Below are 25,211 nucleotides of genomic sequence, written 5' to 3'. Positions count from 1 at the left end.
TTCACGGAACTGACCTTTCCAAATGGCTATGTTGCTGTCCATGCCAACAAGGGGTCACTAAAAGTTCTGTGTATTCTTAATTGGTCTTGAAAATTGTCATTTTTGGCCAGCAGCATCTTTCTGAAATGGCCTGGTGGGTTCCACACTCTGGATCTCAGAGCTGGGGTCTGTGTGTGCAAATGCCCTCCATGGGGCAGTCCTGCAGAGTTTAGTGTGACTTTGTAGATTCGTGGTTTGGGGGAGTTGAGGAAGATGACAAACAAATTTAGCTGAGCTGTTGAAACTGTCTCCCAAGAGGTTGTGAAGAGAAAAATTCCATGTGGGGGGAGTTGCAACGAGGCTGATTTGTTAATACAGTTTAGAGTCTTTTAACTCAGCACTGGATGAATAGCTTTTCAAGTGTGTATGAAAGACAAGAATCCCAAAAGATCGGTTCTATTCTCAAGAGCAGACTCCAGGGACTCAAGGTTTGTAACAAAAGGGCAGATATGGAAGAGATGAACTCCCAGGTCCAACCCTGAGAATAAAGCCCCCTGGCTGGGATCCCTGAGGCGTCAGGGCCTGCCAATCTTGCTGGCTCTGGTGTGTTAGCTAGGGGAATCTAGTTAGAAATGGCTCACAATAAGTTAGTTAGTATTGACTTTGCTGGGCCTGACCCATATTATGAAGTTCTAACAAGTGGAAAGTATAGCTGAGCTTTGGGAAAAGCCATAGCACGTACAATAGAAGAGAAAACCAACATCTTAAATGAACAGAGGAGAAATGTAAGCAGAACCACCAAGTGTAGAAATTAGGGCACTGGATGGAATGTTACAGCCACAACAACAAAAAAGGTAGAATATTTATTTAGTGGAGGCATAATGAGATTATACAATTCTCTGGTGTCAGCTCACACAGAAAATCTTTGTCTCTTTGCAAATCATGTTAAAAGCCAGGGAGTGCTGAGAAAATGACACGGACCTGAAGAAATCTGATAGCTGCAAAATTAATTTCGGAATTTAGCTTTATAACTTGTGAGGCCCAGGATTTTTCAATATCCCTAAATTTGAGTATTCAGGGTTAAGGAAGGGTTTAACGAGCATCCAAACATTAAATTTCTAGACATTCTCGATGTTATTTTTAGCAGTGAACTACACAGTAAAAACACATATGTAAATGAGTGGATTGTATTAATAATCTGAAACAGTTGGGTGAACCGTTTTTAGAAAACCATCAAATTCAAAGCCTGACATGACCCTAGTGACAAGATGAAGACTAGTTCCTATTAGAATAATGACCCAGAAATGCCCATTAAGAAGCCCTGCTGGGTTGGTCTCTGAATTCTGGACATGTGGGAACAATGTGAAAGTTTAAATTACCAGCATTACAGAATGAGTGAACCTCAACTCGGAGGGGAATGGACAGAGGAACAGACCCCTTCATGAGATTATTTAAGGTCAGCCCGCACATGTTTGCTTACCCTTGTGCAGGTTTTCAGTGAGGGGCTTTAAAGCATTCGTTTTGAGTCTTCAGCCGCTGTTATTTGAAGAGAAGGATGCTTGTGAGTGTTTTTATTTAATAATCTTTATGGCGGATCTCTGATTTTGGAAGCTAAGTTGCAGAGAGGTTAATTAACTTTGTTAAAATGCTTCCACAGCTGGTCATTTGGCTGGAACTGAGCTCCTGGCTTATGGCTAACCTACACAGCCTCTCTCTCTCTCTCTTTCTCTCTTTTGGGGATTTTCAATCATTTTAGAGACCTGCTGTCCTATTGTTACTTTTTTAATATGCATAAATAAATGCTGCAATTAACTGGCTGTGCCACAAACTAGATGTGTGATTTTGTACAAGTCACCTCATCCATCCAGGCCATTGTCTCTTTATACTGACACATGAAAGTTGACCTAGAACATACGTAAGGACTTTTCCAGCACCATTAAAAAAGAAACATTTTTTTTAACTTACTTTGTGGATGGTGTAAGATTTGGCATTTGGCATTTCGGCCCGATCCTTCAGAAAATGTGGTAAACAGGATGAAAGGTCATTTCAAAGCTGGGACCATGAAAGCCTGAGCATCGCTTTGGAACCAGCTGACCCTGAAACAAAATCAGCTCCTTGCTCACCATTGGTGGTTTGGGACAATGCTAGGGAATGTTTATTGTTGTTGTCATCGTCATTGATGTGTTTGTATGTTTTTGCATAAAGGCCACACAAATGTTAAATTAGGGACACGCTTTAAAGATGAATAGGAATATTTCCGAACATCCCTGTTTTATATTTGTTTATGACTATAGGCACCACGGAGTACAGTCAGCTGCACTATCTCATTTCATCCCAGACACAGTCTCATGACTTCCCCCCAGCTAGGAAATTAGGGCTAAGAAAGTCCCTTGTGTGGTCATCCACCAAGCCTGGCCCATAGTTGGTTCTTATCATTCAATGCACCATTTCCCGAGGCCCTGAAGCAATGGTACACACTTTGCTAGGCACTGGGATTACACTGACAATTGCATTTGGTCCTCAGTGTTTCTGGTTGGATGGTCTCTCATTTGTGGCTGTGGTTTGAAGCTGGCCACAGGAGAGCAGGATAAATCCTAATATCTAGAGTCAGCCTCAATGCTGTCAGCTTCCTTCAAGGACTCCAAACAAGGAAAAGCCCATCTTCAGCTGATTGGAACCCTACAGACCTGTGTCCTCATGGCTCCTGGTGTCAGGACTCCAGCAGCTGCAGACCTCACCGCTCTGCCTGTGTGGGCTCTCCCTGCTATCATCTTCGACATCCTGAGGGGTGCATACATGTGTGTGCATGTGTGTGTGCATGCATGCATGCCTTTGTTTCCTCAGTTTTGCCCAGAATACAAGGTTGCTTTTGCATCTAGCAAACTCTCCATTCTACAGACTGAGGTGGGTCGCTTCCAGCCAAGTATTGTCTACAGGTCCCTCTTGACTTTTTCTCATAAGAGCGCAAGTAAAATATGAGGAAGTAAGATGCCTACAAGGAATGCACATTTTAAATTCCAGGCCATAATGCACTGCTGGTTTTCTTGAAAGCTTTCCAAGCATTAGGCAAGACTTAGGTGAAGAGTGACACGGACTCTGGGAAGGGCCTGCTTCTTAGAGATGCACGGTGATGTCTTCTAAGACAAAAGACAGCAAGTTGAACATGGATAGAAAAGGCCACGATCTGTATGAGAATTAAATGCTACATCAGTTCCAGGTAATCTAATGTTCAGTCTCGTCATCTTATTGGGTTTCCCATTGGAAACATAGCTAATCAACAGCACCATTCTGCTGTTTTAAAGCATACATAAAGCAAACATTCAGATATTTAGAAATTCCCGGCCCTTTTCTTCAAAGGGCAGAATTACTTTTTTTTTTTTTTAATGGAAAAAGGAAAGAGAGTAGCTCAATTTTGTGACATGAATCTTTACATTTCCCGGTTCATACATTGTATCTTGTAGGCCCCTGGGTTCTGCGTATAACAGAAATTCTTGTCTGGTGCCGAGGACCAGGGCAGGCAAGGAGGGGGCTTTGGCCTCTGGGCTCGAATTCTCCTCTCCTGGAAACCATACTTCTAGGAGCTGTTGCCCAATATTCCAGAGAATTCCAGCTCCCTAGCTGTGACTGTCACATGCTTACACTCAAGCTGGCTAAGAGGGTCAATTACTTGTCTCTGCTCCCCTTTTTGCATTTTTTATGTAAATTTCTTTTTGTTTTCTTCTGTCTCTTTCTCCCCTTTCTCTTATTTCTCTCTTTTTTCCTTTGTCTTTCTTTCCCTTTGTTTCGTGTTTGCCTTTTTGTTCCCCCACTCGTCGTTTATCTTACCATATATTGAATTAAGCATTATATACGCTGAAATACGTTATTTGTATTGAATTAAAGCTTTATGTGCCCTATTCATAATTTTTAAAATCAGGTGAAAATAACCTTGTCCTTCAAAAAGAAATGAGCTCCAGCAACCCCAGTTCAACTAAATTGAGTTCACTTTATTTCCATGTATCTGTTAATGTATTCATTGATGTATTTATTAAATATACTCCATAGTCAGACTCTGTGCTGTGCTGGTGACACTGAAGTGAGCAAGACCCAGCTCCTGTTTTCACAGGGCTTGCCATCTGGTTGGGAAGACACCAGTGACAGCAGTTACAAGACAAGCAAATGCCCTGCTATCAGGAGGATAGGGCTGGGGACCCATGGAGCGGGGGGGCCTCGATCATCAATGTGATTCTTTGGGCACTGGCTCTCAGTTGAGTGTTTGGGGGGTGAGAAGTGATGGTAACTTCCCCCAGTAGAAGAGCAGCCACCCATACAGGGAGAAAGGGGTTAGTCCTCCCAGGTCCTGGGAGCTGACATAGGAGCAGCCTGTGGCCCTGCCCAGATGTCAAGGTTGGGTTGATGAGAGCCGTGATTTCCTCTTGTCTACTCTATTCACTCTCGATTTGCTTAGTTGCAAATTGAACATGAAATCAATTACATCGAGATGCAGACCATTTGATTTTACTTCCATTGGATCATAAAAATCACAAGACACTGGATAGGGCGAGCTTTTTGTGCATACTGAGAAGTGATTCAAATGATCCTTTTCTCTGCTCTTTATCAAGTCTTTTGTTGTTACCCCATTATCTGAATCGGGGTGCCATAGTTCAAGAGTGGTACTTGCTCTGGATGATGTCACTGGAGCTAGACAAACTCAAGGATCGAACCCAAGTACAGCGGCATTTGGAAAAACACTGTTCCAGGGGTGTACCATGTGGCAGAGTTTAAGCTATTATTTGATGATAATTGTGCTTACTTCATAGGGCTGTTGTCAGGATTAAATATGGCAACACATATATAAAGCTCTTAGAGCAGAACCTGGCTCAGGGTAAGTTTCCAGCATGACAAGTGTGATGATGAACTATGAGGATGCCTGACATCGGCCCTCCAAATTCTCTCAGGCAGAAGCTAATTTCATCCTGTCCGCTGGACTCCTTGAATCATTATATGTCATTGGATGTGTCCCCAAACCACCCTACAAAACATCAGTCAGGATTCAGTATTAAAATTATTGTGATTCCACATATCTACAAGACGAAGGAAAATGCCTATGGTGAGCCATTAGCATGTGTTGTAAGATGTTCTTGAATAGAATATTTGAGCTTTCTGCCTTGAGCTGCACATCTTGGAACTAAGACATCTAAGGGAAGAGATCAAAACAGGAATGCCACTGGCCCTTTGCTTCTTCCTACACCCCTGCCTTTTCTAAAGCATGTAGGCGGCCCTGCCCTGCCTTGTAGCAACACAAAGAATAAAAGAAAACAGTCACCAGGGCTTGAGGGGCCAGATTTGAGCCCTGATAACGGGTATCATGGACCATGCAGCGTCCTCTATTTGCTGAGTCTCATCACACAGGGCAGATGATGAAGGTGAGGCTGTAAATCCAGGGTGAAGAAAAGCAGCTCTCCGGGGCCGTGTGCAGCGCCCGGGTGTAGAATTCTCTTTTGCAAAAGGTCACTGAGTCAAATGCTGTGGATGGATAATTTTATGGCCACTAATAAAATTTATAGCCAAAGCAAGCTAAGATAATAAAGGTAATCAAACATCCAGCCCTGGGACCTAAGAATGCCATCTTTGCCCCTTGGTGCTGGCCAGGGGGCTGGACAGCATGGGGAGGGGGTTATCTGTCTGACTCAAGGCCAGTGGCAGAGGCTCAGAGGTGATTTGCAAGGACTGTGAGCTGCGAGGACTGGGCCAGGCCTGGGGCAAGCTTCAAGTTAAGTGGTAACTGCCTGCTTGGGAACAGCATCTCAAAATCTGTAGGAAAATTAACTGTCAGATTTAAATGCCTAGAAGTAAACAGCGCGAGCATACGAAAGGACCTGAGCCAACCTGGTTCTAGCACATCATGCTATGGAAAGAATGTTAGCTGACTGTTCAGGTGTGACTTGGTGGGTATGAGGAACGATAAGGAAGGACGGTGTTTCAGCAAGGCGGGTGTAAGGAAATTGAACGATGTTTAATCAGAGAGCCGAGTTCTGGAGGGAGGTTTTTTTCAGCCCTAGCTCCCTCCCGGCTTTGCTGCAATCCCTGTTTGCTTCTCCTCCTGTCTCTCCCTCAGCTGAGGGCTAAGGTTGACCCCATCTCCAACAGGCCAGGCATAGGCTGGTGGGGTCTTTTCACTGGAACCACCTTGCAAAATGCACCTGCAGAACCCCTGGAGGATAGCACCCCCGGTTCTTGGCCCCATTCTCTGACTCGCCTTGACATTGAGAGTCCTTATGACCCCCCCACCCCCTTCAAATGACAAAGCAGGTGCATGGCCACCTGGGACAAGCTAAAGGGAATTGACTATTTGGTGCTGGGGGGAGGGGGTTTGTTTTGTTCCTTTTTTTTTTTTATTGTGGTAAAATATACATAACCTAAAATTTACCTCCTGGTGTTTCTGGGCAGAGGATATTGTGTTCCTTGTGTTCCTTAGGGGAGTACCACATGGAGGTCAGATCGCACCACTACTGCTCTGTGACAGGAGAAAGGCCTGTACCTCAGAACCAGCCCTGGGCCGGCTGAGTGGCGCATTGGTTAAGAACTGGCTTGGGACGCCAGAGGGCCCCGGTTTGAATCCCACATATGAGGGCCAGTGACATTGCCCTCTACAGCTGAGATGCTAACAACAGCTCAACCTGGAGTTGGGCTGCCATGAGTCCCTGGGGACGGCATAGGCTGCAGCCCCTGCTGCAGTGGGTTGCCATGGGCTACCGTATGTAGCCAGCAGCCAGCATAAGCGGCCAGAAACCGCTGTGAGCGGCCATCCAGAAGCCAGCGACTGATCTGCCTTGCCCGGGAAGAGCGTAGTGATGGTGCCAACTTGGGCCAGTGAAGCAACGTTCTCCACAACTAGACTGAAGAACAAAAAGGACAGCAACTTGTCTGTTCCCCTTCCCTCAATTCCCCAGTGCTGTTCCCATCCCCCAATTCCCCAATAAAAATCTTAAAAAAAAAAAGAAAAAAAAAAGAACCAGCCCTAAGCCTTGAGGTGCTTATTCAAATGATTCTAGAACATTCAGGAAATATTTAGAGCACCTAATATGTCCCGGGCACTGCATTAGGAGCTCAGAACTTTCCTGCACGACCAAATAACCTCGTGTGACCTTGGTGTTGCCATCATGGGTTTGGGGCTGCAGTTTAATATAAGAGGGGCGCTGTCCTTAAGGCTTTGGTTTCTGTCCAAGCGCTTTTTTCTTAGTCCTTTCCGTGATCAGACTCCTGGGCTGTCGCTTTCGTCAGCAGTCTCTTGGTGGTCTGTAGTCTAAGTTTCTCCTTTTTGAATTTCGGTAAAATGTAAATAACATAAAAGTTACTACTATCTTAACTGTTTTTATCTGAACTATTTTTAAGTGTGCAGTTCAGCATCATTAAATGTGTTCATGTGTTGCATAACTATCATGGCTGTCCATTTCCAGAACTTTCTCAACTTCCCAAACTGAACCACTGAACCCATTGAGCAACTGCCCGTTCTCCCCTCCCCCAGCCCCTGGCACCCACCATTCTACTTTCTGTCTGTATGAGTTTAACGACCCCAGGTACTTCTTATAAGTGAAATCATACAATATTTGGCCTTCCGTTTTGTTTTTGTTTAAATAAAAACTCTTGAGGACATAATGGAAAATCCATTGGATTGCTCCAATTTTCAGTTGATTTTATTCAAGCAAGAAGAGCCCAGAAATAGTTAACTTGCTGCAATGTCTGCTGAGACTTCTAAACAAAAATGTGCCTTTCCAATGCCAGCTTTACCCTCCTTGCAAATCCTGCTCAGGAAAGGTGCACACGGAATGCAGACCCGTCTGCCTTTGAAAGACACCACTTGAGTCTGGATAGCTCTGGTTTCTGGTGGAGAAGAGACAAACAGGGTGAGATTAAAGTCGAAATGGGATCAAGTTTGCCTGATCCCTGGGGGCAGAAGGCACCGCCAGCAAGAAAAGAGTGCTGTGGAATAACTCAGTGAGGGCTGAGGCCAGCAGGGCCCAGACAACACTGACATGCGCAGACTCTGCAGAAAAGGAGATGGTTCCGGCTTCGAGACACCGCAGCCCTTCCCTCCTGAGTGGGGCATTTCTTGTGTTTCTCTGCCAGCAAGGATCAAAAATAAACATAACTCATAAGCATTTCGGCCCCAGGGACATGCGCCTGTGGTGGTTAAAGTGAGAGTCCTTCCTTACAAAGTATGGTGCTGCCTGGGGGGCGGCAGTCTGTTCTGGGGTCCCCTCTGCGAGACACTGTTATAGTCTGCCCAGAAGTGACTCCAAGTGGGGACTGACACATATTCCTGCAGCAGAAGATGAGAAAGGACGGAAACTTTTCTTTCCCTCTCTTTCTCTCTGATATGAATGAGAACTACCGAAGTTAACATGGGCCTAGCGTGCTGCGTGGTGATTGCAGGGGGAGATGCCTTTTTGTGCGTCACCATGATCCGTATGACTGACGTGGAGCGCCTCCCTAATCAGCTATACTTGGCTGTCTTTGGTTTGGAGATATAGTTTTTGACCCTTTTTTTTTTTTTTTTTGCAGATTTGCTTTCCTAATTTATATTTTACACAGGCTTTTCTGAAAGTGTACTCTGGTATCTTAATTTCCTAAATGCACAACCGATAGTGTAGAAGCAACCTATGACAGTACCAAGGGTTATCTTTTTCGAGATAATTGTGAGCTAGTTTGTGCCAGCATGGATCAAAAATATTTATTGAGCATCCACTGTTTGCAGAACCATAAAAACATTAGGTAACAGTGTAAGTAATAAGTAACAATAAAAGAGGGCCGGCCAAGTGGCACGTTTGTTAAGAGCTGGCTTGGGATGCTAGAAGGCCCCGGTTCAGATCCCACATATGAGGGCCAGTGACACTACCTTCTACAGCTAAGATGCTGAACAACAGCTCAACCTGGAGCTGGGCTGCCGTGAGTCCCCCAGGATGGTGTAGGCTGCAGCCCCTGCTGCAGTGGCTTGCCACGGGCTACTGTGTGTAGCCAGCAGCCAGCGTGAGCAGCCACCGTGAGCAGCCATCCAGAAGCCCGCGACTGATCTGCCTCGCCTGGGAAGAGCATAATGATGATGCCAACTTGGGCCAGTGAAGCAACGACCTCCACAACTAGACTGAAGAACAAAACGACAGCAACTTGTCTGTTCCCCTTCCCCCAATTCCCCAGTGCTGTTTCCATCCCCCAATTCCCCAATAAAAATCTAAAAAAAAAGTTACAATAAAAGAGATGTCCCCAACCAGTGAGATATTAATTGCCTAAGAGAAAATGCTATTAAATGTTGTTTTCTGGGATTCGTAATCTGGGGTCATAATGTCATTAAATGTAGTTAAAGGCTGAGCAGAGTGCATTTGCTGTCAGTCGATGTCTCTAAACAGGAAATGGATACTGTTGGTGTTCCCTGCAGCCCCAGTGGAGTCAGAGGGAGGTGGCTTTCTGGGTCAATAATGCCATTTAAGATGAACCCCTATGCTGACACACTCTGGAATCTCTGAGTCATTCCCGTCTGTGGGGAAGTTAAAGGTCAATGGCGTACAGATTTGATTTATAAGAGCCGAACATCTTTTGTCTTGATTTCAACCATGGCCAAGATCGTAACCAAATTTAAGATTTTCTGTTTCTTTGGGGACAAACCTACAGCTTCTTATACTGAAGCATCAGAGCAACATTTCTGTGTGGTCGAAAGCCAGGAATCTTGCCTGAGATTAAAATATACCGAGTGGCTTTATCTGTGAAGTCTGTGCACACAAACGATGGGATTCTCACATGCACTGAGGACTCCACATGTACGATCACACACGTATGCAAAGACACATGTGCAGCCTCTCCCTGTGGCTAGATCCTTTAACTGCCACCCCCTATTGAATTTGCTGCCACCCGTGAGACGGGTGTGGTGTTTTGAAAGTAACAGATACAGTCCCTTTAGTGACCTGGTCCCGTGTAACTGAGATGGAACGCTAAAAGCAGGTTTTAATCAGAACTAAACCAAACAAAATCTTGTGGTGAAAATCTAGGCCCCACCGCCCGCCCATCCCAAAGTTTGTGATCAGGACCCCCTAGCGAGTTTTCAGCTACTGCTTCTAGACTGGGACGGCGATGCCTACACATAGTCAAGATAACGAACCCTTTCCCACCAGAACTTCAGGGTTTTCAAATGTGATAGACGGCTGGATTGAGGTTTGTCAGTCTGAATTTTCTCAGGAAGAAGCATGTACCTTTCACACTATCGTGAGAGAAAATTTTAATTCAAAGCAGTCCGAAAAGCAGAGGCAAACCATGGTCCTCTGAAAATAAGGCTCTTGACTCTAATTACTGAAGCTAAACCTTCCAGGAACGCCCGCTATCTTGATCGTTTTCTCTTATAGTGGATTATGGGGAGCGGGCCAGAGAGCAGCCTTGAGACAGGAAGTGATCCCGAAGGGGGCAGTAGAGGAGGGCAACTGAGCTGAGGGGTGGAGTGCAGCATGAAGATTGTCTCAAGAGTCTGACAAATTGGGGTTCCGGTCTGGGCTCCTCTACTCGTTGGCTGCTTTCTCTGGATAAATAGCCCGATCCCTCTCGCCATCAGTTTCCTCAGGGGAAACATGGTTAAATTATCTTTGAACCACAGTTGCTGTAGGTAACAATCTTCAGGACTGTGGTGAGGGTTCTGTGGGAACCCACGACAGCCCATCCATTAGCCCCATCTCGTGTGCCCCCACTTGGCCTGCGAACCAGAGGTGGGGGCTGCCGAGTGACTGGATAAGGGACAGAGGGTCCTCAGGAACCCATCTTCTCACCCGTTGGAGAAGCCCAGGCTTTCAGGCAGATTTGTACATACAGAACAGAGCCTTTATTATAGCCAGGAGCAGAAGGTGGGCCTCTCTTAGACTTGCTTTTGAAGTGTGTGTGGGGTTGGGCCACCCACTCCTTGGAAAGGCCACGGCCCTGAAACAAAATTTGGAACCCAAGAAAACAATGAGTGCTCCTGAGTAGGTAGTCTACTGCCAAGGGTGGGTGATAGCGAGAGAACCTGGGGTGAGAACAGTCACGGAAGGAACAGTCTTCAGATCTCGTGAGGACTGTCACGTCTTCCCCATGTCACTCCGGAGAGCCAGCTCTGGCGTGGAGAGGCTGAGGAATAAGGGTATTCACAGTGAGGCCCAAGGTGTGTGAGGCAGTGCTCTCGTTCACTCGTGTCGTAGGACCAGGGGCTACAGCTGGTGGGCCCACGGTCTTCTTCCTTCAGAAGCATGTTGGAAGTGACCCAGGTTCAGCAGTTTCTGCTCCTCTGGCTTTCACACCCAGGGCTGGCCCTGTGCTGCTCGCCCCATGGAAACTGAGCAGGTAAACACACCTTCCTTCCGTCTAGTCCCCTGAGGGTCTCTCTGACCTAAAGTTTTGGTAAGAGAGGCCCGAAAGATTTGACTCAAAGCACAGCTTGGAAGATCTTCATTACCAAATCACAGATGGTATTTCTACACACACACACACACACACACACACACACACACACACACACACACACCTTTATTTTGGAGAGGGACAGAGAACACGTGTCCGTGTCCTTGGCTGACCAAAGGTTTTTCAGTCTGGCTTTCTTTCAGATCTCTCGAGGTCAGCCACTAAGCAAAGTTTACTTTCTGTAATCCCCCAAGTCTATCTGGAGCTCAGGTTATTCAGTAAACCTCGGTGACTGAGGTGAGATTGTATAATAAATAAAAAAAAAGAAACAATAAAAAACAAACTCAAGGCCTGCAGGTCCATCTGAACTGCCTTCCTTAATGGCTGCGTGGCCTTGTACAAATCAGCCAACTTCTCTGAGCTGCTTGTTTTGTCACCTGTGAAATGGGAATACCAGCCAACCTGTCTACCTAACTTAATACTGATTGTTTCAACCAAGGCTCGTATGAGGGGGAAGAGAGGTATCAACAGCAAAGAAGTAGACAAACAGAAGGGCATCCTTTATTCTGTTAATGGTGATGTAATTATTAGCGATATGAATCTTTAGCCTTCTCAGCTTCATGGGTAATCAATTTAGTGAACCAGCTACCACAGTTTCAAAGAGCCACAGGGAGAATTTGGGTGGGAGCAGTTCTTTCCAAGCCAAATTTCATCCAGTAAGCAATTCTTTTTTTTTTTTTTTAAACTTTGTTGGGGAACAGTGTGTTTTTCCAGGACCCGTCAGCTCCAAGTCAAGTTGTTGTTTTCAATCTAGTTGTGGAGGGCGCAGCTCCGTGGCCCATGTGGGGATCGAACCAGCAACCTTGGTGTTATGAGCATTGTGTCTAACCACCTGAGCCAACCGGCCGCCCATTTATTTATTTATTTATTTATTTATTTATTTATTTATTTATGGTGGAACAATTCAATGATAACCCATGGTGTTGTCTCACGGGTAGTTTGCAGGGTTGAGGAAGTGTAAATTCTTGCTGACAAGCATGACAGTACCATGGTAAGAAGTGTTTCATCCAAACCCAGCATTCAGACACCTATACACCCCAGTGTATGTATGAAAAATGATAGCTTATCTGACAAGGGGGCTCCTTCTCTCTCAGAACGATCTATAATTGACATAATTTTAATTGTTCAATTAAAACAGTGATGGCTGCCTCTGTTAACAGCAAGCCTAGTGTCTCTATTTTTCAGAATTATGACGATGTGGCTAAACAGGCAGAATAGATAGAAGTTGCTTCAGGCCAGCTAGCTTGTGGATTATCGTTGTAGAAGATACTGACTGTGGTTGAGTTGTGCTCAACTTGCAAGGGAAAAACATAAATGGGAAAATACAGGAGGTTGCAAGGAATATTTGCATGTATTCCTACTCCAGTGCCGAGCACATACCGAGTACCCAATTCATGGTTGTTCATATGAAGAAATGAGCCAGTGAATTAATGGACTGAAGAAAAGGCAGCTTTTGATCCCTAAACTAGCACCCAGAGGGGCCAAAACACTACACTTTGGTGGTGGTCGGGAGGGGAAAATACTATTGTGTTCCAATAGTCAAACAAAATAGAAATGCAGTATGATTTTTAAAAGAATGAAATCTCCTTATTTAAAGGACTTAAGAAGATTTAATTATGAGCAGTATAAAGTAAGATAAATATGAGCAGTATAAAGTAAGACTAGCTCAGATTTATTCCACACATATGTTTTGAGCATCTCTGTGTGCCAGGCATTGTGTTGCTCTCTGGGGATTTGTGTAGTGAGAGACAATGAGCTACTATTAAATGCATAATATGAACCTAGGTAAGATACTGAAGGAAAAGCCTGCAATTTTATAAAAGCATCCAACAGAGGTGGAAAGGAGGATGGAAGAAGGCAGCTCTGAGGAAGCAATGCTTGAGTTTGGATCTGAAAGAAAAGGAGAAGCCTTCCAGTATTGGAGATTGAAGGCAGGTGCAAAGGCCCTGGGGCAGGAGGAGCAGGAGATGTGTCTGCAGAACTTAAGGGATGATGTGAAGGGAGGCAGATTAGCAGTTGTCACTTGCCACACACATACATATTTTCCGGAAGCCTGTATCCCTGAAGAGGATACTGGGTGTAAATACAAACGAGAACATGAACTTTCAGGTGCTGAGAGCTTACAGTGGGGGCAGTTGGGGAGATGCCCTCTTCCCATTGTGGAATAAGCAGAACAAAACCTAGAGAATGCTCAAAAGAAACCGCAAAGCCAGCTCAGCCAGGCTTCTAAGATGGAAGAACAACAAGGACTGGCCCCCAGCAGAATCGTGATACTGACTGTGCCTGGAAAGGGGGGACCAGGACGAAGGGCGATGTGACCCAGGACTTGGGAGGTTTCAATTTTATGTAAGATTTGGCTTCTTTTAAAAATCTCTTTTAAGATAAAATGTTAACCTTTGTTCATTATGGTAGTGAATACACCCATACGTGTTTTGTTATTATTTGATTTTTTTCCTTATATGTTTAAAAATGCTTTTTAATTAGAAGAAAGGAGGGAAGTAGAGGGGATAGAGGAAAGAAAGGGGGCCAGCACAGGCCTAAGAGGCAGCGTCCTGTTCTCAGCTACACATTAGCTGGGGCAAGTCACATCTATGCTTCTCAGTTTTCTTATTTAAGAAAAAGATTTTTTGAAGGGGATGATCTTGACAATCACTCCTAGCTCTAAAACATTCTGTCATTCTAATTTCTAAAAACAATTGCCAGGTGGGAGGGTTGGGGTGGGGGCTGGGTGAAAAGGGGGAAGGGATTAAGAAGTACAAATTGGTAGTTACAAAATAGTCATGGGGATGTAAAGTACAGCTTAGGGAATATAGTCGATAATATGGTAATAACTATGTATGGTGCCAGGTGGGTACTAGACTAGTCAGAGAGAATCGCTTCTTATATAAATGTCTAACCACTATGTGGTATGTCTGAAATTAATATAACATTGAATGTCAGTTGTAATTGAAAAAAAAAACCCTTAAATTTAAGTAAATAAATAACATAGCAATAATTGATTATAGAATAATTCTACTTACAGGCTTGGGAATTAAGTGCCCACTAATCCCCAATCCTTTAAAAGTAAAAGGTTCAATCTTTCTTGGTTTACGATAGCCAATAGATCTCTTTGAAGGAGTACTGTGTCTTGAAATTCTTGCTAAGGGACACTTTGAAAAGCCATGAGCCCACATGATGCTCGCATTCATCCTGGGCAAGATTTGGGACTCTGGAACCACCCAGACACCCGTGCCTCTGCATTAGGCATCTTGCCACATGCCACACACATCCTTCGTGGCTTCTCTATGGGTTTGCAGGGTACCTGCAAGAACGGTGCATGCAGTGAGACAGAGCTGCGTTCCCTGCACGCCAAACTTCAGGTTAGAAATGCTGTAATGAAGAGGAAGCAACACACAAACAGAAGATCAGGTGGTAGCCACGTTAGTGAATCCACATCTATAAACTGTAACACACTGCACACACGCTTACTTGTTCACGGACTTTCTTCAGACGCCTTTGTGTGTTCAAAGCAGGATATGTGTCTCAGCTTGTAGCTGCTCGATGAAAAAGATGATGCTATGCTCTTGGGGGTTTTGTCTTTGGACATTGCCCAGGATGGCATCATGGACCACGAGGCTTCCTAAACGGTGTTTTGTGGTGACAACGGTGTGATGGCCATGTCCTCAGCCCCCCTGTTGTTTCAGCTGCCCCCTTGAGTCTGTTTCATGCCTCCAGGAGAGTGGCAGCTGGTGGAGGGGGATCCACAGCAAAAGGGCAGCAGAGGTGGCTCGAGAAGAGGGGACCGGTCCCCCTTGCTGAGCATCATCACTGGGCATGTGTTCCAGACCATCGCTGCCTTCACTGCCTCCAACTCTGCGTTTTCATTTGGGTCGGGTTTCCTTACAATGCGTTGAATGAATGAGAATAAGAAAGTATGCATTGGCAGAATTTCAGCTGAATGATGCCAAGGCTTTCCGAGTAAGAGCACGCATTTAAGCAGAGCAAAGTTTCAAGTCAATGGGGTTCAGGGTAATGGCTATCCTGCTCATAATGGAAAGTACAAATGTTTTTATGTTCAAAGGTTAACAAATGAGACTCTTTCACTGGCCTACTGGCCTGCTCGGTTACAAAGTGGAAACTGGTCCCAATCTGTGCTTCATTGCACTTGCATTTTCTAGGCAATTAGAGACATTTTCCACTCAGCATTTAAGAGCTTTGAGCTGGCTAGAGACGCTCTTTTTTTTTTTTTTTTAAACTAAAGTTTCCTTTTTTTTTTTTTTTTTAACAGTTTTCCCTTTTTTGCAAGTAGACCGAAGTTTTAAAGTAACAGGTTTTGGAAATAGCACATTTAGACTTGCCTGTATAATTATTACATTTGTCATGGGATTAGCACTTTCCAAAAGTATAGTTCGACACAAGCTTCTCATTCTGCCCAGAAGTATGGTTCTTTGTAGCATATTATGTGGATTTAGATAAAAAAGGACCCAGCCTCATCCACTAGAACTTCCCTTATAAAAGCAATTATTGCAAATAAAATGGAAGCCATTTATCTTAATGAATCAGTAGGAAAATTGAGTCTGTGGAAATGATCTAACCCCTCCCCTCAAAAACCCCATTGGTAATTCGTGGTGGCTATATTTATTTTTATGAGCTCCTCTAAGTCATCTGCGTGCTGACTGCCTACAGCAAACAACAAATACTGTTTGGTTTAATTCCTCGTGTTCTTGAATAGCAGGTTCACTTCTCCCTTGATAACGTGATGTCTCTGCCCCACTTGTCTGTTCGAGAACGCTTGGGGCCATTCCTGGTCAGACACCAGCACTGGTGGATGTGACTGTCTTGGTCTTGGGCTGCAGACAGTGTGGATAATGGCTCATGGTTGTCCCCCCAAATGAAGGAGAGACACAGACATAACTGAAGCTTACAGTGTCAGGGGGTAATTTTATTCCATTATTTTTAATGAAAATGAGGGGATAGCCTAGCTAAAAAGCTAGAAAATAGCCTCAAAGAAGCCCTAGGCACCACACGTGCTGTGTACATGGAATGGTGGGGTGGGAACAGGTTCCCTCTCAGCCTCCCTCCCCCTCTCCCCACTCAGGTCCCCTCGCCCCAATAGGGCAATGCTGTCAGTGGTGATCAAGACATGCAGTGAGCCACAGGTAATGAGCTTGGTATCCATTTTCCTCCTCAGATCTCCCAGCTGATGACAGAGACTGGCCGGGAGGGCCTGACAGAAGCGGTGCTGAATCGCTACAATGCAGACAAGCCTGCCGCCTGCAGTGTCCCGGCCTCGCAGGGCTCCTGCGTGGCCAGTGAGACTTCCATGGGCACTTCAGTGGCTGCTTCCTTCTTTGCGAGGTAAGAGAGGTGCCCAGGCTCTCCGTTCTTTCCCCTCAGCCCATCTGGTTAAACTCCCATGTGGGCCACTTTGACTAAAACACCAGAAAGAGTGTGGGGCTACTCTTGGACTCGACTCTTTAAGACAGGGGTTCTCAACCTCATCACTGCTGACAATTGGTCCAGATCATTCTTTGCTTTGGAGGTCTGTCCTGTGTATTATAGGACATTTATCAGCATTCCTGGCCTCTGTTCACCGGGTTGCTACAACATCTTCCCCAGCTGTGACAACCAAAAATGCCGCCTGGGTTGTCGAGACCCACGGCTCTCAGAATGCGTGGCTGTGAAGATGGTCTTCCGTGGGATGAGCACCTTTGTGGGTGCAGCCCTATGACTGGTGTTTCCAGATTTATCTTCTCATAACAGAAATCGAACTGCTTCAAAATGAACTGTTAAGTAGATGGCAGTTTTCTTCCGTCTTGACAGGCTAGTTGGATAGTTATCAAGATTATCCAGCTAATCTTAGAAACTTTAAAAACACGAGGAACCAAAAAGAAAAGTATTTCAACAATGTTTTCTGCCTAATTTTAGCCACACGGCAGAGACAGGGCAGCAGACAGAGGACAGCTGAGCAGGAGGACGCTTCGGGGTTGTCTGGGTTCAGTCCCCTTATTTTACGAATGAGGAAACTGAGGACCAGGAAGGTTAACCTGTGAGTTAACTTATAGAAAAGCCAGACATAGAAACTAAATTCTTCCCTCTGCCTTTTTTTTTCCTCTGTGACTCATTCTTTTTTTTTTTTTTTTAAAGATTTTATTGGGGAATTGGGGGAGGGAACACCGTTGGGGAATTGGGGAAGGGGAACAGACAAGTTGTTGTCCTTTTTGTTCTTCAGTCTAGTTGTGGAGGATGTCTCTTCACTGACCCATGTTGGTATGATCATTGTGCTCTTCCCAGCTGAGGCAGATCGGTCACTGGTCATTGCAGGGCTGCTCACGGCAGCTCACGGTAGCTCACGCCTGCTGCCGGCCACTCACGGTAGCTCACAGCAGCCCACTGCAGCAGGGGGCTGCAGCCTATGCCATCCCCAGTGACTCAAGGCAGGTCAAGCTGTTGTTCACCATCTTAGCTGTAGAGGGTGCAGCATCACTGGCCCATGTGGGATCTGAACCGGGGCCCTGCTGCTCAGAGCTTGCGCTCCCAAGCCAACTCTTAACCAATGAGCCACTCGGCCAGCCCCTGTGATGCATTCTTTATTTGATACTAGGAACTTAACCTTGCAAAGCTCTTTTTACCTCAGATTTGCAAATTCCTGACTAGGCAAGACATTGATGAAATCACACCAGACATGAAATCAGGAGACCTCCTTGGGTTCCAGTTCCAGATCTGCCTCAGTTTCCTCATCTATAAAGTGAGGGTAACACCCACTCCTCAGGGTTGTCCTGAAGATTAAAATAAAATGATTATAAATTATGAAGTACTGTAGACATGTTAATTTAATATGGACTTAACTAGTATGTCAAGAAGAAGGACTATTGTATGACTTTTCTTGTTACCCTCATGAATGGTGACATCCAAAGCACAAATATGAGAGAAGGGCCCAGATTAGGGAAGCAGCCAGTGGGACGAGGAACAGAGTGCTAATATCCTGGGTTAAGGTACAGTAAAGGCGGCACAGCGGGCTTGTTGGAAGACTGGCTTTAAGGTTCCGATTCTAACTTGGTGCCGTGGTTATTGTCTTATGAACAATCAGGCCAACTTGAATGTGCTGGAAGGAACAGGAAATAATGTACGTGCTGGCCACTTTGCCCATGAGGCCCATTGTGTTAGCTCTGCCTCGACATGAATTTCTGTGTTGTCTGGGACCCCTGAGCAAGCTCACTCTGAGGTCATGTCCATGCTATTCAGGGAGGGAATAAAAGATGGAACAGAATATGAGGAAACACCACAGCAGATCCCAGGGACCTAGGTAGGTTATCAGAGTCTGTCCAGAGGAACGTGACTAAAGTATTGAGGAATTAGGGCACTACATCATAGCAGGTTGAGTCTGAAGAAGAGCGCCCTCAGCTATTATACTTCTTGGGCCATCATGTAAAAGAGGGAGCTGGTTGGTTCTATAGGACACCATAGTGGGCTGTGTGGGCGACGGCTGGATAAAACCTAGTGATGGAAGGGAGATAGCTCCCTGCTCAGAGTGAAGGAAAGCTTGCTCACAGTCCAAAGTTGTCACAGGAGAGAGTGAGGTCCCCGTCACTGAGGGAGATCAAGCTCACATTGGATGACTACCTGGAGTCACTGCCGGAGAGGATGAATGTGCTCAGATAAGACTTGATCTCTAATGCATCTTCCTGATCTGAAATACTTTGAATGTCAAAAGCCTTCGGTTCAGAGTCCATCCACAGATTTTTTTTTTTTAACGGATCTACTGACTCGCAAAAAAAAACCCAGAAGAAGGATTTAAAACAGGAAGAAATAAAAGGTTAGGGGCCCCGATGGACAGTGTTTAGGGAGAACAGTGTTTCCTGCTTCAAGACAACCAGCAGTATCATTAGAGTCAGGGAATGGATGTTGAAATGAGATTGATTGGGAAGGTCTGAGTTCTGGACAAATGGTGTGCTTGAGGCTAGCTTTCACGTTAATCAGAGGAGAATTTACAAACAAGCAGAAAAACATCAGGGAAGGAAGGGTAAATGACTAGCAATGACGGTCTTCCCTTAGACTTGCTTGTACTGCCAAGGGGTGAGTGGAAACACTGAGGTGAACCCCAAATGGATGGGCCGAGATGGCTGGGGGAGACCATGTAGGTGATGTTAGCCATAAACAAAGACTGGGACTCGTGATTTCAGAATCACAGTGGCTTGTGGTGTGAGCCTTCAAAGAGGTGGAAAGGATCTACAGGGCTGCCTAAATCCTTAGTATTTCTTTGTTTGTGGTGACTGCTGATAGCACTTGGAGCTTAATGGTGTAAGGCATTAAAAGTATATAGTGTCGCAGTGAGCAGCCGTCCAGAAGTCGGCGACTGATCTGCCTCGCCCGGGAAGAGCGCAATGATGGTGCCAACTTGGGCCAGTGAAGCAACGTCCTCCACAACTAGANTGCCTCGCCCGGGAAGAGCGCAATGATGGTGCCAACTTGGGCCAGTGAAGCAACGTCCTCCACAACTAGACTGAAGCACAAAAGGATAGCAACTTGTCTGTTCCCCCTCCCACAATTACCCAGCACTGTTCCCATCCCCCCAATTCACCAATAAAAAAAAAATTAAAAAATTAAAAAAAAAAGTATATAGTGTATGTTTAAAGGGTTTACAATGTACAGTGGGGAAAAAGTGCCATGGGAAAAGGAATAACATTCAGATATATATATATATATATATATATATATATATATATATATATGAAGCATTTGGAAACTTCTGGAGCAAATTGACATCGTAATTTCATGTCTGTTCAATCTAAGAATAAAAAAGTGGAATAATGTGTTTATACGGAGGGTACCAAAAAAAGGTACACACATTTTAAGAAAGGAAAACTGTATTAAAATTGTAATACTCCATATATACCGATAACAAAAGATGAATACAAGTCATGTTTGACTTCTGCAATGACAAGAGGTGCTCAAAGTGGTTCCCATCAGCGTCCAGACACTTCTGATTATGGCAAACTACTGCTTGAGCCACGTTGACCAAAGTGTCCCCTTGTAGACATTTTTTTGGCACCCTCAGTATATATATGTATCCATCTCTCCCCCCACTCCCACGGCCCCCCAACGTACCCACTGCCCTGCTCTCCCTCCTCCCAGAGAGGGAGGCAGCACTGATGGGAATCTGAAACTCAAGGCCCACGTTGTCAAAAGACAGAACCAGGGATGTAGCTCACCTCTTTGGATCCCCCAAGGTCCACGCGACAAGTCAAAATCAGCCCCGCTTATGTTGTCAGACAGTCAACTCAGTGGCACGTCCAGGAGTTTTCTGTTTGAGCCAGCACAAAGCTGTGCAAGGCGGTGGCATGGCAGCTTTTGATAGGGGTGAGGTCTGGGTCCATTGCTTTCGTGGTTGTGGCTCATACTGGAAAACAGGAGTGCTTTTCTGCATAGGAATTTGGGAGTAGAGTAGGCTCCTACGCCTCAAATTTGTGCTCACCACTTTTAAACACTTTCTGCTTGACTGCATGATAGAAACGTAATGCTCTGAATCTGCACGGTCCTGGACTCCCTTGCAGCTCCAAGTGAGGACGCAGGGTGGCCTGCTCTCAAGAAGCTATGCTGGGCATCATTTCCTTCATTTGGGAGTGGAGCCATTTGCCAAATTTATGGCCAACACGGCCGACGTTCACTGGACGATCAGTATGCATCACTCACTGTACTAGACAGGCTCTTCATAGGCAAAATCTCCCTTAATCCTGGGAGGTAGATCCAGTCATTTCCCCTGTTTTATGGATAATGAAAGAAGTGTCCTGAGGTGAAGTCACTGACCCACAGCCAGGAAGTTGCAGAGCAGGGAGTCGCTTCTCACATCCTCTCACTTGTGAGCCCTTGTTGCTATTCTCTGTGCTAAATGAGAACAGGGAGATGCTTTAGGTTTCTTTCACCAGAATTATAAACTGATGGTCATTGCTTCTAAAACAGCATTGGAAATAAGCGCGCCCTGCCATTTGTTTGAGAAGACAAAACCCAACCTGTGGAGGGTTGCAGCTGTTTACTTTTCTCTGTGAGATGAGCCTTTCTTCTTCAATGTTTATTTTTGAGAATTATGGGTAGAGGTGTGGGGGGACCTTGTTGCATTTCAGAGATCCAGTGTCTATAAAATAAGAATTCCAATTCTGAATAAGGAATGAGGCGTTTGGTCTGGGCTACTCCCAAGTATAGACAAAGGCGAGGCTGACTGTTACTGGCCTGTCTGTCGTAAGTGTAGAAATTGAGAGGGAGCATTTAGAAACTTCTGGAGCAAGTCGACAGAGTAATTTTATGTCTGTTGAATCTAAGAATAAAAACATAAGGCTTATCTGTTAAATGTAATTAGAAATAAAAGAAGTGATTCCCTCCCACAGACTGTTTGAGAAGCATTGCTTTAGAAAATGATGGAGCCCAAAGCACCTGTCCTTTTTTGCCTTTCTTGCCAGAATTTCTTTATTTCTTTAAATATCAGCATCTTGGTAGATGGCCTTCACTTCAGAATTTCAGTATCCAGTTTTTGGAAAAACACTTTTTTGGGGGGGACCTATAGTCGCAGTGGCATAGTAACAGTGATACTAAAGATATTAATAGTAATCCAAAAAAAGAGATTGACACAGTTGACCATCAAGTTAGTGAACTATCACGTGTTGGTTTGAACTTTTCAAATGAGAGCATCTCCTTTGCATGGTTCCCACGTGAATATGAAGTGTGGTTGAATTTTCCCATTTGTTGACTGTTTACCTTGGATAAAGATTTACTTCATTATGTACTTAATTGGCCTTAGAATCTATGAAATGCATGAAACCCAACCAAAACTCTTGGGCGAATCCTCAGCATTATGGGTTGAGGTGGAGCAACCCTCATTTTTGTTTGAAGGGCTATGAAATTCTGGATGATGCGTAGAATGCCTTGAACCCTGGTAGATAAAAAGAACCTTTCAGATGACCGCCTGTCTTCACATTGATGTTCTTTCCCCATTAACCTGAAGAGCCATTTAAAATCACGTGGTTGTTGTTTTAATTCATGAAGAAAATGAACCTCTGGAGGATTTTTACCTACATTCAGAGCAAGTGTTTGAAAACAGTGAAAATTGCCAACTATCACATGAGCTTTTCAAAGACAAATTCAAGGTTTGCAGAACTGGTGCGGCCATCGCTGAGGAGTTAGTTAGCACATGTGCTTTCAATTGTTTTCAGACCTCACTTCGTATTGTGATATTTTTTGTTTACAGCTCTTATGTTTAGGTCACAACCTTTGTAAGACCCTTACTTTTTATTACATTCAAATCAAATTTTCAAGTAAAGTGATATAAAGTGCAGTTTTGATTAGCAATGATTTTTCTTTTTAAGGTTTCCTCTTTTCTTAATGTAAACAAATACCTTTAAAACCTGTTTTCCCAGGTTTTGGTTACTTTCCCAGATTACTCAGTGCCTTGAAATCCTTATTCTGTGTCCTTTTGCTCACTATTGGGTCCATCGCATCTCTCCCTCCCTCTGTCACCCTCTCTGTTTGCCAGCAGTAGGGTTATTTTGTACTCATCGACTCCCTTCTTAAAGATTCTGACCTTTATACAACATTTTACTATTGATTAAAAATACATCTGTCCTGAGTTTACAATTTTCTGCGTAAATGTGGTGTTCAGCTCAATACTGGGTTGCCCTCAAATTCATTTTGTGGCACCCATTTCTTCGGCTTTCTCTATCTCACTTGCCAAGCTATCCCTCGTTTCCTTCCACCAATGCCTCCAGCTCCTTGACTTTGCCCAGACTCATTTTTTTCTTAGGGATGTTATTCTATTTCTGTCCATCTCAACCTCTCATGCAATTTCTTCCATTTTTGTTTGTAGACCGCTCCTCGTGTTACCTAGCCTTCTCCAAGCCCCTTGAGCACATCAAGGACTGTTTATGACTGATGTGATTGGTGTCCCCTGGAGGCCAGAGGTGGTGGTGACATTAAAACCAAGACCAACTCAAGGTCCTGGGGTCAGGGGCTAAACTGAGCTGAGAGGGCTGACTCCTGGCTCTGAGGTCTTGCTTTCAGGTCCCGGTTGCTGCGCTCATCAACCGCCTTGCGGGACCTACTACTGTCAGTGCTGTGTGCCCACGCGCTGCTGTGTACACAGCTATTACAGGGAAGGTCCTGCCCCAAAAACCTTTCCACATTCTTGCTGACAGCCAGCTCAAATGGGGCCTTGTTACACTGGTTACAGCAAATGCTTTTCATACATAATCTTGTACAGTGAAGGCTTTCTTTAGTCCCTGGGCACGTTAACACATAACAGCAGTAGTTGGTTACATGCTAGGAGTTTATTAAGTCAAAGAGGGATGAGGAGGACTGTGAAACAGCTCACAGTTCTTTTGTTCTTCCATTAGGTAGAGTTCCCTCTAGGGATGCTCCCATCTTCCCGTTATAAAGACATCAACAATTAGGACCAGAGAAAAACTACTCTGAACACACCGCAATTGGTCTCGGGTGATGTAGGAGGTGAAAAATGGAGCTGGGGGCACAAAATCTTGTCAATTCATGGTGGAGAGATAGGGCCGCGTTTCTGCTTCCAGTTTTACAGAGTGGAAGTTAATTTCAGCACCACGTCCATTACGATAAAATGATACCTCTACAAAAAAACTAAGAGCTTTTAGGAACTCACATTGTGGAACTTCTCTGTATTATTATGTTTTTCCTGTTTCTTGTTTTGTTTTTATCGAAGCAGATTGTACCTACCCTGCCTCCTACTTTTGCCAGCGTCTCATTCATGACCTTGTATCTATCCCTTTCCCCCCATTACTCTCCTCCCCTCCCCACTTCTGCTCCCTGTCTGCCTATTCCAGGGCCTTTCAAGAAAGTGGGGCTTCCGCTGGGTCCTAGGGGACACTTGTGGTCAGGGCTGCCATGTACAATCATGCCATTTGCTCATGGGACAAGGGCAACAATGGAAGGGGCAAGTGGGGCTTAAGTCCGGCCACCACTCTGCCGGCCAAGCTGAGGTGCCTACGGCTTGGCTCCATCCATCCAAAGGAGCATCTTTTTCTCATTTGTGCAGAGGGACAGTCTAAGTTCGTGTGATACCAGCCTCCTCCTGCCCCCTTTCCTGGTGGCGAAGCAGTGTCAGGGCACCAATCTTTGAAGGTCTGAACTGGAAGCCAAACTCCCACCCTCTGGGTTTCTTGTTTTCTTAGTCCTGGCAGGCCATAGCTCTACTTTTCTTAGAAAAGATGCCATGGGCTTCTCAGAAAAGCAAGGACTCTTAACTCATGTCTATTGACGGAGTAAAGTTTTAGGAATCATAGTTATAGGAATATAGCTTTGCTTGAACCCACATCAGTTACAGTATGAAAGGAAAGTATTAAAAAGGAACCACATGTATAGTCGAGGCCATCAGATTTCAAGGAACCCCCTGAAACAGTTTCAGGTGTTTGTTGCATGAAGAAATAAATCCTTGATTGCTTATGAGAGAGTGAAAGCTCTGAAGAAAAAGTGGCCCTAATTCAATGTCAACACTATTATCCCTCATGTTAAAAAAAAAAATCCTAAAACAGTTTTTTCAAATAGATAACCATAACATGCAACACCCCAGCCCAACAGCCATCAGAATTGCTCTGTTTTGGGGCACGCAGATCATAACAGAAGAGCATTCATGGCCGCCCACCCCATCCTGGTTGGTGATCTGTACTAAAGACAACGGTCAGTGTCTGCAGTTTCCTTCCCATCTCCCGCTGCAGGGAATGTGTAAAATGGGGCATTTTTCGATTAAACAAGTCCTTTGTCTGACTGATGGCCGGTTGGGGTGTTGGCAA

The sequence above is a fragment of the Hipposideros armiger genome, unplaced genomic scaffold, assembly GCF_001890085.2.
Source record: "Hipposideros armiger isolate ML-2016 unplaced genomic scaffold, ASM189008v1 scaffold_567, whole genome shotgun sequence".
In the NCBI taxonomy this organism is placed as follows: domain Eukaryota; kingdom Metazoa; phylum Chordata; class Mammalia; order Chiroptera; family Hipposideridae; genus Hipposideros; species Hipposideros armiger.
Note: the sequence above shows the minus strand (reverse complement) of the source record.